Source organism: Pteropus alecto, unplaced genomic scaffold, assembly GCF_000325575.1.
Source record: "Pteropus alecto unplaced genomic scaffold, ASM32557v1 scaffold152, whole genome shotgun sequence".
Classification (NCBI taxonomy): domain Eukaryota; kingdom Metazoa; phylum Chordata; class Mammalia; order Chiroptera; family Pteropodidae; genus Pteropus; species Pteropus alecto.
In genome coordinates this window covers 3872884-3889534 of record NW_006432227.1, presented here as the reverse complement: position 1 = coordinate 3889534, position 16651 = coordinate 3872884, and the positions used below count along the sequence as shown (strand labels likewise).

Sequence of the window (16651 nt, the reverse complement as noted above, 5' to 3'; positions counted from 1 at the left end):
ATTGTCCTTACATTTATTTTCCTTAGTGGGGCAAATAGATATATTTATGTGTTGTTAGATTCTTGGGGAAGGAGTTTTATAATAGGCTGATGGTCATCAATTCACCTATCTATCAGATATGCCTACGTAATTATTATAATCTCACATTGTAGCCTATCCTGCCAATGAGGGCATTGACTTATTAGCATTTTGTAAATTACCAAATTTAAGGAATGATGTAATTTAGCTTATTAATTACTTTGCGAATATTTTCATTATTCATTTTCTTTTTCCTGCCTATAGCACTTGGTCTTCCTAGGTGGTTTCCCATCCAAGTACTAACCAGGCCCGACCCCGCTTAGCTTCCGAGATCAGACAAGAACAGGCACGTTCAGGATGGTATGGCCGTAGACGTGAATATTTTCTTATGAACAGTATTAGCAATAAGGAAAATTTGTTTTGTACAGCAGGGTCACAGGATGACATTATCTTTTAATGCTTTTGTTATAACTGGCAATCAAGGGCCCTATTCCTTCTATTTTTCACAGCTTTTATTATTTTTATTCAACCTTTTGAGAAACAACAATCTAATACTGAAAATTGCTTTACAACATAGTGATAAAGACTGAAATACATTAAAAATAGAAAGTATGCCTATTAGTTGAACATATTATTTGAACATATAATTTGATTGCTTTGTAGCTTTCCATAAGGAAAATAGTCTCAGTCCCCGCCCTCACACCCCTCTCCCCCAGAACACACACTGGCAAAATGCTGCATCCAATTTGAATATACTTTGAAAGTATACAAGCCCACTCCTAGTTTTACTTTATGTTATAGTTAGGCTTTTTTATTTTGGTAAAGGACAAGAAAGAAAAAAATCACCCATGACTCTTTAAGCCACTTTAATATGTGTGTGTGCTAAAAGCATCTTACTACAAAGAGACAGATATGAATTTGTAAAATTAGCACTTAATAAGTAAAGCACAGAGTGCCAGATGGTGAACTCTGGTTCAACAATAGACCACAAGAGAGACTGAAATACAGAAGTTTATTATTTACAGGTCCTAGAAGAAGTACTCCATGCTCTTTGAGAGGCCACACAAGGAGATCAAGGCAGAATTCAGACAGAGAAACAAGACTTGAGGCACATAATTTTTTTTTTTTTTTTTTTTTTAGAGTTTAAGTAGAGTACTTTTGAGTTTTTTTGATAGGAGTCTCATCTAACAGGCACTTAGGGGAAGGTGCTGGGTAGCAGGGGAGACTGTTGATCACAAGGGCTATTGGAGAAGTCCAGACCAGCAACTTGCACTGCTTGCAACTAGTAGAATTCTAGGGCTAGTTTCTATGGCATGCACTTGCGTGAGGGAGCTAGTGTCAATTTAAGGTCACTGCAGGCTGCTTTGCCAAACAAAATGGATTCCCAGGCAGCAATACTATGGAGAAGCTTAGTTAAACTCTCCACAGAGATCCATACTCCATATTCAAAAACCATTTGGGGATAATATAATGACAGTAACCTTTACCAACTGCTAAGGAGGCAGAATCCTTCATTATAATTCATCTCCTGGGTTACTGACCAGCCCGAGCATTGCCTCTCCTGAGTGGCCTCTCCTGGTCTGATTATAGAAAGGGTCTCTTTATCTCCCAGTCCCTTCACTACCATGAACAGTATCTTTTATAAAGGATTTTAAGAATAAGTAGTGTATATAAGACATAGACAGTAATTGAAAATAAAAAGATCGTCAGAATTCGTTTGAAAATTAAAGGTATTTGTTTGGAACATAAAAATTAAAAACCAAGTCACAAGAGAGAATTCACTAAGGTAAAAAGCAACAGGAAAAAAAAAAATTAAAAGATGGGGATGCGATCAAAGTGTGGATGGACAGTTGAGCAAGTTTTTCAAGGAAACTGAGAGGACAATGACATCATTAATATCAATTTTGTGGGCAGTATTGAGAAAAAAATTGTTGAGCAAAAAATCAAACCAATGTGGAAGAAAACAAATGCAAGGTGCCTCAAAATGCAGAATGAAAGAAAAAAAAATGAGACTAGTAGAAGAAACATAAGGAAAAGGGAGAAGGAGAAGAGGAAGCAGCAGCAGTGGCAGCAGCTGTCTCCGCTCCATAGCATGTATTCCGTGACATCTGGACCCTAGGAAGTCAAACAATGACGAGTTATCTGGCTGGGGACACTACAGAGGACAAGTCTTGGTGCTTGAGACAAGAAGATCTTAACTGTTCAATAGAGCAGCAGTTATTGTGTAAGTATACGTCTAGACTACGAAGGTACAGTGTCAAGTGGAAAGAATGTCCCTAGGGATTGCAAATAAACATTTTCTAAAGGTGAGGAAATTTTTCTCTTTATTTTACAACTGACCAAATGTGTGATACTGAATAAAATGCTTCACCTTTCTGGCTCATGCATTTTATTTCAATAACCTGAATATTCAAGTAAATCTATTATTTGATTTCTAAACTGTCTCCTGACCTCCCATCATGGGTTCTTTAAGGTATTATAAGGGCCTCTGCTGAGGGGTATTGGGAAATTAGGGGAACAGAGAAATACACCTTTCTCTTTTTTATATAAAACAGAACTTCTTAAACTTCGAATTCCTTTTTAATAAATTGGGTTTTTCTGTGAGACGTCACTTGCAGAAAGTTTCTATGAGTTTAGAAAACAAATGGTTTCGAAAAGGTTGGACCTCCTGTTCTCTAAAATTCAATGACACTCTCACTGAGAAATTCATGTTTATTTTTTACATATTTAAGCTATTTCATAAAAAAAGGATTTCAAAGAACTGGTTGTGGATTTCTTAGTGATATTTGACAATGTACAATATGTTTTATCAATTATACATATCGATTTAGGTAGGATTTACTTATCAACTTATGCTATGAGGATCTTGTTTTCACATCAGTGAAACATTAAAACCATGTGAATAACAGAGTCCAAGCATCAGCTTTTTTTTCTTTAACTGGAAAAGTATCCCTTTGTAATGTAAGGAGTACAGTTCCAGTAAAATTGTTCATTAAATTTATTTCCCAGTAAAGACATGACCTTCTTCAATGTAACATATTATATGGAAGTCCAAATTTATACATATTTAATTTAACCTGTAATAATTCATGTTATCAAATTGATTTAACTTAACAAATAGCTTATATCTTAGGGAAAATAGAATATATTTCATATCTTTGAGTTAAACTTCTGTTAATTTGCATTTACATAAATATATATATTGAAAATAAGACATTTTCTAACAAGGTAAAGATTGATACCACTTAAAAGAAAATTAATAGTGAAACAAATTTTTGTTTTTGTTTTCTAATTATTTCAATTTTCTTGAGTTTCTTCTTTTTTTTTCTGAAATTTTAAAATAACATTTCTTACTGAATGTAAACAAATCATAAGTAAACACTTTATGAACACCATAAAGTGAAGATGCCCATGTAGCTGCTACACAGATTAATAAATAAATGTTAACTGTATTTCAGAAGCTTCCCCTCATGCTTTTTTTTCAATTGTTAACTTCTACCTTCTCCACACAAGAAATACAAACATCAGGATTTCTAACATCATAGATCAGATTGTAATTTATGTAAATGGAACAATACAGTATTCATTCTTTTGTGACCGATTCCTTTCAGTCAACTTGATTTTTGTGAAATTCATCTATGTGTTATGTGCAGCACAGATTCATTCCATTTCTTTCCCATGTGGCACTGTCTGATGGAACTTAATGCAAAGATAGAGATGTTCTATATCTGCCAATGGTTGTGTTGGGAAGCACCATGATGATATATATTATTTAAATATTTTTATTCATTCTAAGATGAAGAACATTAGATTTGTTTCTAAATGGGGCTATTATGAAGAGTGGTGCTAAGTATGTGTTTGTCTACCTCATTGGTACACATACGTTTTATTTTCATTATTACCTACATCTAGCTAGCTAGCTGTCTATCAATAGCTATATCTAAGAGAATGTGTATGTCTCAATTAAATAGTGTTGAAGATTTTTCCAAAGCATTTGTAATAATTTCTTTATGCCAGAAGTCATGAGAGTTCTTACTGTTCTACAAGCACTTCAACTCTCAGCATTATCATTTAATTTATTTTTTTTTTTCTCTTTTCATTTTACTTATCCAGAGAAGATGCAGTGGCATCATATCATAATTTATTTTGCATTTTTCTTATCATTATTGAAGTTGAACAACTATTATGTTCTTATTGGCTGGTTGGATACCCCATTTTGTAAAATACTTTAAAACTACATTCCCAGTATATTCTTTTTAACTTGCAGAAGTTAGATTATTCTGGCTCAGACGCATTCTTTGGTATATCTCCGGCATATATCTGCTACTAGTCTGTAGTTTTCTTTTCACTCTTAAAAAGGGCTCTTATGATAAACAGACTTACTTAATTTTAATACAGTTCAATTTATAAATGTTTTCCTTTGAGATCAATGCCTTTTGTGCTATATATTTAAAAAAATCCAACATTTAAAGCCTTGAAACTATTCTTCCATGTTTTCTTCTAGAAACTTTATAGTTTTATCACCAACCTTCAGATCTACACTTTACTTAGGACTGATTTTCAAAAACTAAGGGAAGTAGATGTCAAATTCTAAGCTCTCCCCCCACCCCACCCCTGGTAAGGATACTAAAAGATTAAGCTCACTTTTTCTAAAATGAGTGTCCACATATGTTAGGATAAGTTTTTTTTATTCACTGTTCTATTGAATTGATTTGTTTTGTCCTTGCACCTTTCTCCTATTGGTAGAATTTTTCACCATTCTTGTTTTTACCTATTGATAGCATATAAGAAATATCAATTTTATTTTATTATTTATTTTGTGCAGTTATATTACTGAACACTCTGTTTTTCTATTTTACTTAATGTTAGGGAATTTTCAGGAGGACAATGTGCATAGTTTTTTCTCATTCTTCTGGTATTAATGGTTGTGTGTGTATGTACATATGTGTTATTGGTTTGGCTAGAAAATTGAGGTCAATTTTCTACCAGTGGTTATGGTACAGAAGCATACTCTTTTTATTATGTTAAATATAAATGTAGCTATTGTTATGCTTATGTATGATATTAAATTTCCAATTGAGATAGATGGATTTTGTTGTAAAGGAAGGATACTCTTAGTTTTAGGAAATAACAAATTGAAAAATACACAAATTGATAGTGAACACAATTTGAGACAATACTTCTGACAGGATTACCAAGCAATCTTACTCTGAGTTTAATAGTTCTTATCTTTGTTAATGTTACTAAACTTCCTGCAACTCTTAAAATCATACGACATTCAAATAGCATGTAGTTCACTTTGTGTATATAAGATGATGGTTTATTTTAATCAATGACATTGGATTTTTAAATGCTATTTGAAATATTTATGTACTCATTTTTTAATCTGCTTACTTTTTTTTCTAAAACACATTATTTTGGACTTGTGGTCATGAATAAATTGATAAAATATATTCATAATCCACATGTAATTTGATTCCTTAATATGTCTAACTTTTAAATTTTAAAGCCAATAAAGTAGTTGTGCAAATTAAGTGTAACTACAAGCTTAACTAAGTGATCATTGGAGGAAAACCGGCAATGGGAGATGAACATCTATTTTAGATATGTAATAGTCTGTGGAAGTTGGAAAAGGCCACTGGAGTTGATAAATTCCTTTAGTTAAAATATATTGAAAATGCACTTACTGAACATCTCTCAACAAGAGCTGATAAATAGAACTACTTTCCTTTTAAAAACGTTTCGTGTTGAGACAACTCAGGTATGTAGACGCGCATGATTGTGTTAGGAGAACTAGGTGCAAAATGTCTTAAATACCTCCATTGACAATGTGTTTTACCTTGGAAATGTCACTTAATCTTTCTACATATTATTTCCTTATAGGTGTGACACATCAGTAACTGTTGTATGATTTTCTGAAGATTAAAGGATACATTCCTGATAAACTCATAGTACATTGCCTGCTGCATAGTATCAGTTCAATAAATGTTAGCCATTATTATCTTTGTATTATTGCTATTGTTGTTGTCTTTTAATTTGAAGCCATTCAATCTGCACACATTAGCAAGGATTAAAAGAACATTAAAATTCTAACACAGGTGGATTATTTCACAGAGGATGTGTTACACACCAGCCAAAATAATTCAGTTTTAAATTGCCTTACCTCTAGTTTGCTAACACTGCATGTAGTTAACATAGTTCAATGCTAAATTATGGCATGGGAAAGAAAGCAAATGACATTTAAATTATTCAAATTTTTGAGTAAGCTGGAAATAATAATTCATTCTAACTTCCTGATCAGTAACTGAAAAGAAAAGGGACAGAAATGCAACATTCACTGAATATTTTACAGTCCATTTACATAAATATTGGTGAATAAATGATATGTTTTTAAAAGCACAGAACTCTACATCTAATAAAATATGCCACTCTCATTATTATACACAGGACAGGTTCTAAAAATGTTCGCAGAGCTATATAGTCAGGTTAGTAAGATTCAGTCATTCACTTTTATGCTTACATAAATATGTCAAAGATGGAAATATGTGTTTGTGTATATGGTATAGTTTATTTTTAAAGAACATATTGAAACAATATGTTCTTTAAAAATATGTGTGGTTTCTTGCACAAAGGTAAAAACACAAAAAAGAAACTATATGTTCACATTACATGACTATGTAACTTATTTTGAGCACATGAAAAGTAGATTAAATACTACTTCAGAATCCTAAAGCTAATTCTGTTTTGTTTGTATATAGTAATGATACTATATGTATAAAGGCTCACAAGGATCTGTGAATTTTAAGTTATAAGGATTAGCATATACTATAAGTCTAATCGTATCAGTGGCTACAGGGAAAAAAATCTGGTAAATTTAGCAAGAACATTAAGAAGTTTGTAGTGGAATCACTGAATTAAATTTGATGAAATTATCAAGCTATATTTTTTATTTATTTACACAGATGGTTTTGGTGCCTGTAAATATTTTTATAGTTATATTTTAAAACATACTTGATAAACCACTTCTAGTTTAAGATGAATTAGAAAACTTAAGTTAAAAAAAATAAAGAAGTTAAAGCAAAATAAAGAGTAAATTAACTCAGAAGTTGCTGTCGTTTATCATACCTTAATAGAAAAATTCTCTCTCCTCAGTTTAGCAGTCCATCATCTTCAGTGATCACCTTTGTAGTTCTGAGTGCTGGTGGCTGCTTCATTTCAGAACAGACACATCAATCATCTTCTAAAGATTTTTAGTCAGTGAAGTTAATAAGTATTGTGTACATCACTTTATGATTTAGGAGAGGTAGAAAAGGAACTTCTGATATAGCAGTCAGTAATATTATGGGTGAATCACTGTTTTGAGGAAGATTTCAGTAAAAGATATAAAAAGTGTCTTGATAATTTCTCACTAAGATATTAGTGACTGTATTTAGATAAAAACTGTTATGAATTCGTTACATGTGTTTGTATTAAGTCCACTTCAGAAGAGTGGAAATGTTTATGGTATGTATAAATTTGCTGAATAAAGGGATTGGTCATTTCAATCAGTTTAATTATTTTAAAATAATTATCTGCCTAATATTTACTTCATATATTGGAATATAAACAAGAACATAGAGAGTTTTTTGTATAAACACTCTAAAATAAATGTAATTATTCAAATTTAATGCTATAGAATATTAAACTTTATAACATTCCTATATCCATATAAAAGTCTAGTACTCCAGGTCTCAAAGCTAAAAAAACATAATAAACGTGGAAGATCTCTTCCTGTATATGGCCTGAGGTGACTTCTGACAATGGCTCGCTATTCACTTGACCTAGAAATCCCCACAAAATCATGCAAATCAAGAGGTTCAAATCTTTGGTTTAACACTCATGAAACTGCCCGGGCCATCAAGGGTATGCGTATCTGAAAAGCCACTGAGTATCTTAACACTCATGAAACTGCCCAGGCCATCAAGGGTATGTGTATCTGAAAAGCTACCGAGTATCTGAAGGATGTCACTTTACAGAAGCAATGTGTGCCATTCTCTCTTTATAATAGTGGAGCTGGTAGACGTGCCTAGGCCAAACAGTGGGGCTGTACATGGGGTCAGTGGCTCAATTTGAGTGCTGAATTTTTGCTGCACATGCTTAAAAATGCAGAGAGTGATGCTGAACTTAAGTGTTTAGATGTAGATTTTCTGGTCATTGAGTACATCCAGCTGGACAAAGCTCCCAAGACGTGGTGCAGAATTTACAGAGCTCAGGGCAGACGAACCCCTACAGAGCACCCCTGCAACATTGAGATGATCTTTACTGAGGAAGAGCAGATCGTTCCTAAAATAGAAGAGGAGGTTGCACAGAAGAAAAAGATATCCCAGAAGAAACTGAAGAAACAAAAACTTAAAGCCAGGAGTAATTTAGCATCACACAAAAAAAAGGGTAAAAAAAAAAAAAAAAAAAAAAATCTGTATGAAGAAAAATAAAAAGAGGTGATAATAAACTAAAAATTGTTTACATCCATAAGTAATAATTATTAATAAATAACATCACACTGTATCTAAAGAAAAAGCTAGTGTTATAGAATATGTATATACTTAAAAACCTAAAGGACACTAACATTACATTCAAATATATTAAATATATAGAAGGAATATTTCATTTAAATAAAATACAAATGCTAATATACAAAGATACCATAACTAAGAAGTTCATTCTTTTGGAAGTGAGTGATAAACTATAGCACTAAATACACAAAGACAGTACTATTATGGAGCAGCTTAGTCTATAATAAATAATAAATATGCAAATAAATAAATGAATAAATGAATGAATACATATTAGATAGATGATAGATACATAGATACGTAGATAGATGATTGATAGATAAATAATTTTTTACATGCAGTCATTCAGTTATTCCTATGTAATTTGTTGAAAAATCTGCCCATTCTCCATTGAATTACCTTTGTCCCTTTGTCAAAAGTAAATTGTATCATTGACTACGTAGGTCTATTTCTGGGCTCTTTATTATTTTCTCTGGTAACTAATGACTTTGCTTGCATTTTATACATTTCTTAATTATTTGTAAATATTCATTTGTGAAGTACCTGTCCAAATTTTTTACCCATTTGTTGATTAGAAGATATTATGTTTTTTAATGTATTTTCTTTAATTTTATGGATATCTAGGATTCTTTTTAATTGATGTTCTCTTAATATATATTTATGAACTGTACATATTATCTACTTTTTTAATTTTATCTAGTTTATTTTACTTTGTTTTTCATTTTCTTGATATAAATGATATGTTAATTTATTTTTATTGTTGTTATATTATGGATGTTTTTCTGAATATAGTTGTTTTTTTTTAATATCTCCACAAAATTTTCTGTATCTTTACTAACTACACAGATTTAATCTGTATTTCCTGACCTCTTCACTCAGTATATTCTATTTTAATTGTTGTCATGCCTCTCCCAGTTTCCTTTGAATGTTGGCAGATTCTTGAAACTGTTTTTACATAACTAATCCATGATGCATTTTTTTTGCATCTGAAGTTTTAGTTTCCTCAAAATATATCTCTTTCAACACATACAGTCTCTTTCAAATACATATCAGCTGTTTCACCCTTATGTTTAAATATTTTGTTTCCAGAAACTCATGCATTTTAAAAATGTACTGACAACTAAATCTGGTGTATAATCCACCTTACTCTTTATTTTCATAATATATTGTGCAGCAGTTAGTAAGAATATAGCACATTTTGTTATAATTACAGGTTTATGTGTCTTTCTTCCCCCACTCACTAGTAAGATTCTTAAAGGCAGAAACTATGTTGATCTTTCTATCCCTAGAATATTGTAGAGTTCTGTCATAGAATTTCGCATATAACTATATATCTATATCTATCAATCATTTATTTATCTATTAACCTATCATTGATCTATCACAAATCAATCTACCTACAGAGGGAAACATTTATTAATGCATTTGCTCCATGATTTTATTTCATTCCATCCATTTCTCATTTTCATAAGGCTGTTTTCAGAGGAACTCATCTCAACATTATTCTTCCCTCTTTAAAAAAAAAAAAATTAATGAAGAAAGAACTTTTCCTCTGAAGTGTTCCCAAGAGTCAGTGTACATATGTTATGTATACCCTCCTCCCTAATCACTTGGTTATTAACAGAGTCGATTCATATGTGGTTCCCATAGCCATATGCCCATTTTATTCACTAGTTACTCAGGCCCTCAATATAGTGCTAAACAAACTGTGTACCAAATTGACATACACAACCTAAACCTTCTGCACTTTCTGTATTTCCTGCATTTATCTGGCCTTTTCAATTCCTTGCACCTGATGGTGTTCATCTGATCTTGACCATGACAAAAGTCTCCTGATTGTGATATCTCAAACCAATATTGTATCATTAAAATGAATAATTTAACAGACTCTTTGTAGCATATATTCAGGAATATTCCCAATGCAGGCAAATGCTTTCTCTTGCTTCTTAAAACCTTGAAGTCCTGACTTAGGTAAACCTTCTATATGAATAAGGACTGTTGGTGACAGTACTGCCTTTTGATCTTCCAGATATATGTTCCAATAGGGCATAAATCCTTTGGAATTTGGTTCAGAATAGCTTTGAGAAATGGGAGGAAAAACTCAATACATTAAAGGATTTTTTTCCTAGTATTTCATGCCCTTAAAATTATATATCTGTTATTTAGCATCATTAGTTATAAGCCTTCTCACAACTGGAATATTAGTAAGCCATAACATTTATTCGATTGTATAAAGGTAGCTCCCCAAACCCCTCAAATATATCTATCTGTCTCACTTGGAGGTAGCTTACACCTTCATTAGAGTGACAACAAAGTCATCATGAAATAAAATAATTTACTAAGAACCGAGTCATTATAAAATTAGCTTATATTTATCACTTGTTCTTATCCTAACCCATTATCTTATTGTCCTCACTTTCTCTCTAATTACAAATACCATGCAATGAAACAATGTGATTAACTTATGAAATGAGATTAACAGAAGGATGTTTTAGAAATTATGATAAGTTTCTCAAATCTTATACAAAGCTATTGACATGTAAGGAGCTGGCAGCATTTGATTAATTTCTATGAAAGAAGAAAAAACATAGAAATACATATGATTTTATGTTTTCACTAGAAAATGAATTAAATACCAAAAGAGATCAATGCAGCTCTGGAATAGCTTTTGAAGAAATGACTCACTTGAAGTTTTATGCAAAAGGCAAGTATACAATATATGCTTTCGTGTGATTTCTCCTTAACAAAAATCAATATTTGCATACAATTTCTTCAGAAAAATATGAAATAATAATATAATTATACTCAATATAAAATGAAATAAAATGTATTAAAGTTTATTTTTAAGAATAAGACATTAAATTGTGGTGCTTAGAGACAACAAATAACTTCTCCAATCCTAACCCCGTAGTTGAGTTTATGAGACCATCAAAAACTTGTAACATCTTAGAGAGGTCACAGGGTTCCTGACAGAATTTCTTCGTTCAGCGTTTCACAGGCACATGCCTTTCTGGGCTGCTCTTAAAGTGAACTTGATTCTGTAGACATCAAAAGTGACTCCACACTAGCATCTAAGTAACAGTGTGCATTCTGCAAACTTGCTGTATATATTTATTAATTCTAAAAATTGTTTAATGTATTCATTAAGATTTCTATATATAAGGTCATGCCATCTATACATACATATACTTGTACTTCTTCATTTCCTATCCTCATGTGTTCTATTTCTTTTACTTGCTTAAATGCCCTGGCAAGAACCTTCATTACAATGTCGAATATTAGTGAAGAGAGTAGACATACATATCTTGCTCCTGGTCTTGAGGAAAGCATCCAGTCCTCATCATTATGTATAATGTTGCCTATGGGGTTCTTTAGATGTTCTTTACAGTTTGAGGATATTACCTTTTATTCTTCATATTTTTATTGTTCTTTTATGAAATGGTATTAGAATTTTCTAAATGTTCTTTCTACTGAGATGATTAAGTAGTTTTTCAAATTTGTCCTATTGGTATTAGTTATTAATTAATTTTCTATTGTTAAACTTTTGAATACAGTCTTTTAATAGTGTTTGATTTTGTTCTCATGAGCCGTTAATTAGAATTAGTTGAATCCTTTCAAGGTTGGCATTTAAAATTTATTTAGGAAGACTTGGAGCAGTCTTTATTGAAGGAATAATTTAGCCCCGATATCACAGCAGTAAACTTCTGAGACTTTGCTGTTTATCATATGTTACAAGCCTTTTTTAATATGTTGGTTGTACAACAATCTATTTCCAGTTTATGTGGTATGCAGATATATTTCTGTCTATTCCTTTATAATGATTTTTTACCCTAGAAGTTTCTTCTACATGTAAAGATCAGATATCATAGAAAGAAGAAGAAAAAAAAAAAAAAATTCAAGCGCCTCCTCTGCCCAACTCCATCCGTGTTCTTTTTAAGTAGCATCCTCCATTTAATGCTCTGCTTAGCAAACTGCCTCCCTTTGCCTTCCCCAGATTCCAGCAATGTCTGCCACCTTGGGGAGACTATTCGGCTATCCCTGGGTTCTGCCTCCCTGCTGAAGCCTTCAAACTGCCTCCACAAAATAAGCCTGACAATTATAAGGCAACCAATTTTTCCTCCTTATCTCTCTCTTTTTAATATGCCCTTTGATGTCTGTTGTCCGGAGTCTTACAATTATTGCTGCATGTATTTTGTTCAGTACTTATTTAAGAATGAAAGGCGAATATGATCCCCACTATTATCCCATCTTGGGTGGCAGTGGAATTTCCCTTCCTCTTACACAACTATTAATTTATTTGTCTAAAACAGTGAGATACCTAGATAATACATAATGGAGTCCTGTTTTATGTGGGGGATTATAGCATTTTTTATATTCGTGTACAAATTGTCCCGTATTTGTCCAGTTAGAGACTCTTCAAGCTGGAGTCTATGTTCTTTAAGATAACTCCATTATTCTTTGCACATCTGCTTTCTTGCACTACAAGATGTTCTAGGCTCATCTTGTACCTTTTTCTGCTTTGTTTGCTCTTTTTTTCTTCACAACTTCCTGGAATCAGATATTTTTCCACAAGCTCTGACTGAATTTTGTGGAGAATATTTTGAAAGCAAAATCTAGGTGCTAAGCTATACTTATTTTCCTCCATACCAGTATCAATGTATGGCTTTTGGTTATTCAAATGTTATTTCTTATATTAGTTTCATAGTTTTATTAAATGTAGCTTTTAGCATTATATGCAAAAAAATATTCCTAAGCTTTTTTTTTTATCATTAATGAAATGTCTTTTTTCATAATTAGTTATTTTGGGATATATAAATGTGTTGCTTTCATATATTTAGAAATCAAGTACTTATTAATTCTTATTAATTGCAATTTTCTTACTTTCTTAGACTTTTTGGGTTATTTTAAAATAATAAGTTTTGCATGTGTTTCATTAGTTATGATTCATGATACTATATCTTAATGATTTTATAAGTAAATTGACATTAAATATTAAATATATTAGTATTTCAATGAACATTTAATATGGATAAACTGAATAATATTGCACTGAAAATAAATTTAATAAGATCTCTTTATAAGCTTCTGCTACCAAAGATAATTCTCTGTACCTTTGCAATGTTTTGTCATCCTCATATGTCCTGAAATTTTCTGAAGCAAAATGTCACAGTCTGGTACTTTCTTTCACAGAACACTATCTTAAGGATATTAGTAATTAATCAGACAACTAAAAAAATATATCTGCATTGAACAAAGTCAAACAGACTCTTTACTGCAGTGCTCATCAGAGCCATTAAAATTCTAATGTGCTCTAAAATCCTTATGGGTTTTGTGTTGGAGATAAGGATAATTACTGACCTTGAAATATTTTATTCCACTCTTCTACTCTTAACAACTCCCTGATGTTCTAGAACATCCTTTGGAAAATACTATTCCCTGACTTGGCTTTTCTGTCTTGTTTAAGCTCAAATTCTTGTTGTTGTTGTTGTTGTTGTTGTTGTTTTTAAGGATCTTTTTATATTTGAAAAGTGTGTTTTCACTGGTTCCACTTACCTAAGTCTTTAATATAAGCACAAACTGTTTTTTTTCCCTCTAACTATTCTCTCATATACATGCATGTCTATTAATAACAATTTAGAAGCAAAGATAAACATTGTAAAGTTATGTTGTTTAACATAAGCAGAACAAGCTAGATGGGGGATGCTATATATAATATATTAAGAGTATTGAATCTAACCAGTGCAACATACTGAAGTTTAGCTTGTCTTTAAAGCACCTTATTTACTCATAATATTATACTTTTATGTATATGAGTAATATAAAAATTAAATTGGCATTTAATGGTTTATATCCTTAAAGGAAAGACATTATGCTTAGTTTGAACAGACCTTTGAAATGCAATAAGATCCATTTTTATGTCCAAAATATCTACATAACTGCATAATTACTTTTATAAATATTAATGGTTAATCCTGCCACTTTCTGAATTGACTTGATTAATTTTACTGACTCCATGCAGAGTGTGATTTGACCTGTATGCTCTCTAAGTTATCTTCTACTTATAAATTTGTATAAATTATTTCTAAATTAATTTAAAAAAATAATTTGCCTGCTACCATACTAAATCCAATTGTATGGTAATGTGAGAATTTACTTCAAAACAGACAGGCTTAGTTCAAGTCAAGATGGTAGAAGAGGTAAATGTTGTGTTCACCTCCTCCTGTGACCACATCAGTAGAACTAAATTACAGACCAATATAATTGAAAACTATCTGGACTGTAGCTGAACAGAAGTCTTATAACTGAGGATATGAAGAAGAAGCCACCTAGAGACTGGAAGGACAGGCAGAGTCACATAACTGGCTAGTCCCAAAGTCACGTGTGGTAGTGAAAAATTGGGAGGGATATATCGGCTGAAGATGTCCCCTCTGAGGATTCAGGTGTCCCAGCCTCACACTGGGCTCCACAGCCCAGGATTCAAGTGCTGAGAAGAGAAGCTCCCACAAAAGCTGGCTGTGAAAACCAACAGAGATTGTGGTTGAGTAAGACAGAGAGGGTGGATGCAATTCCTCTTAAAGGGCCTTCACATGGACTTACTTGCTAATGGACTTGCTCGCTCTGAGCTCCAGCACTGGGGCAGCAGATCAAAACGAACCAGGAACAAACAAGTAGGAACTGAATTGTCTGGCTTCAGGATGAAGACTGCAGGGGCAGCTTTCGCCCAGACAGAAGTGCTGGCAGAAGCCATTGTTCTTTTGTTGAGCCCTCCCCTCACTCAGCATGTGCACACAAGTAGCCCATATATCTGAGTATCAACCAGTCTAATGCCATTCATCCTGCCTTGGTTATTTCCTTGGGCTCACTCAAGCTGCTTCCAATGGCTTTTCCATACAAGTGGATTATCTTGGCTCATGCTGAGCACTTTCCTAAAATCTGTCAAAGGTTCACAAACCCCAAACAAGCAGAGTCTTCTTTCCCAGCAGCCGCAAGTCCAGCACTAGTGGCAGCCAGCCTTGGTTCACAGCTTAGCTTCTCCCAGGCACCTCCAAGCCCAGCAAAAGTGGCAACCATCTGCAGATCACTTTATAGCTCATACCAAGGGGCCCTGGGCAGGGCACAGGAAGTGATTGACCTTGGCCTGTACCAGAGCCTCTGCCAAGTGGCTCCAGAAACAACTCACCTGGTGGCCAGTTTCTGAACACACCAGAGCACCACCCAACCATCTCCACAAATGATACACCCAAAGGGCAGACTGGGCAGGTACCAGAGCCCTGCTAAAGCAAATAGTGCTCCATAGGGTCAACCCCTGAACAATGGCTCCTCCACTGTAGCCTCAGCCAGTCCTCACAACCAATCAGCCTAAAAGCCAATTCCTCCTACTGATGTGCCAACATCATTGAAGGCTCAGCTGCAATAGGAGGAAACACACAAACCCACACAAGAGATATACTTGGAGCAGTTGGCTCAGGTGACCAAGGGGATTGTACCACTGGGCCTCATGGCATACCTACTATTTAAGGCCAATCTACTAAGACCAGGAGACATAGCAGCTCTACCTAATACATAAAAAACAAACACTGGGAGGCAGCCAGAATAAGAAAAACAAACATGACCCAAATGAAAGAAGAGAACAAAGCTCCAGAAAAAAGAAACTAAACAAAATGGAGACAAGCGATATGCTAGATGCAGAGTTCAAAACACTGATTATAAGGAAGCTCAATGATCTCAGTGAGAACTTCAGCGAAGAGATAGGAAGCATAAAAATGGAAATAGAAAAAATAAAAAAGAACTAGTCACAAATGAAGAATACATTAGAGTAAATCCAGAGTAGATCAGATGAAGCAAAGGATCAAATCAGCGATTTAAAAGATCAGCAGTAGTAGAAAGCAACCAAGCAACACAGCAACATGAAAAAAGAATCCAAAAAATGAGAGTAGTTTAAGGGACCTCTGGGGCAACATCAAGTATACCAACATTCACATCATAGGGGTACCAGAAGGAGAAGAGAGTGAGCAAGGACTTGAAAAGCTCTTTAAAGAAATAATGATGGAAAACTTCCCTAACCTGGGGAAGGAAATAGA

The 16651-nt window shown here is 33.1% G+C and overlaps 1 pseudogene; it reads right to left on the bottom strand.

The window, feature by feature from the left end:
• Window positions 1–273: 273 nt before the first annotated feature.
• On the bottom strand, window positions 274–392 carry LOC112475833 (annotated as a pseudogene).
• Between the last annotated feature and the right edge of the window lie 16259 nt (window positions 393–16651).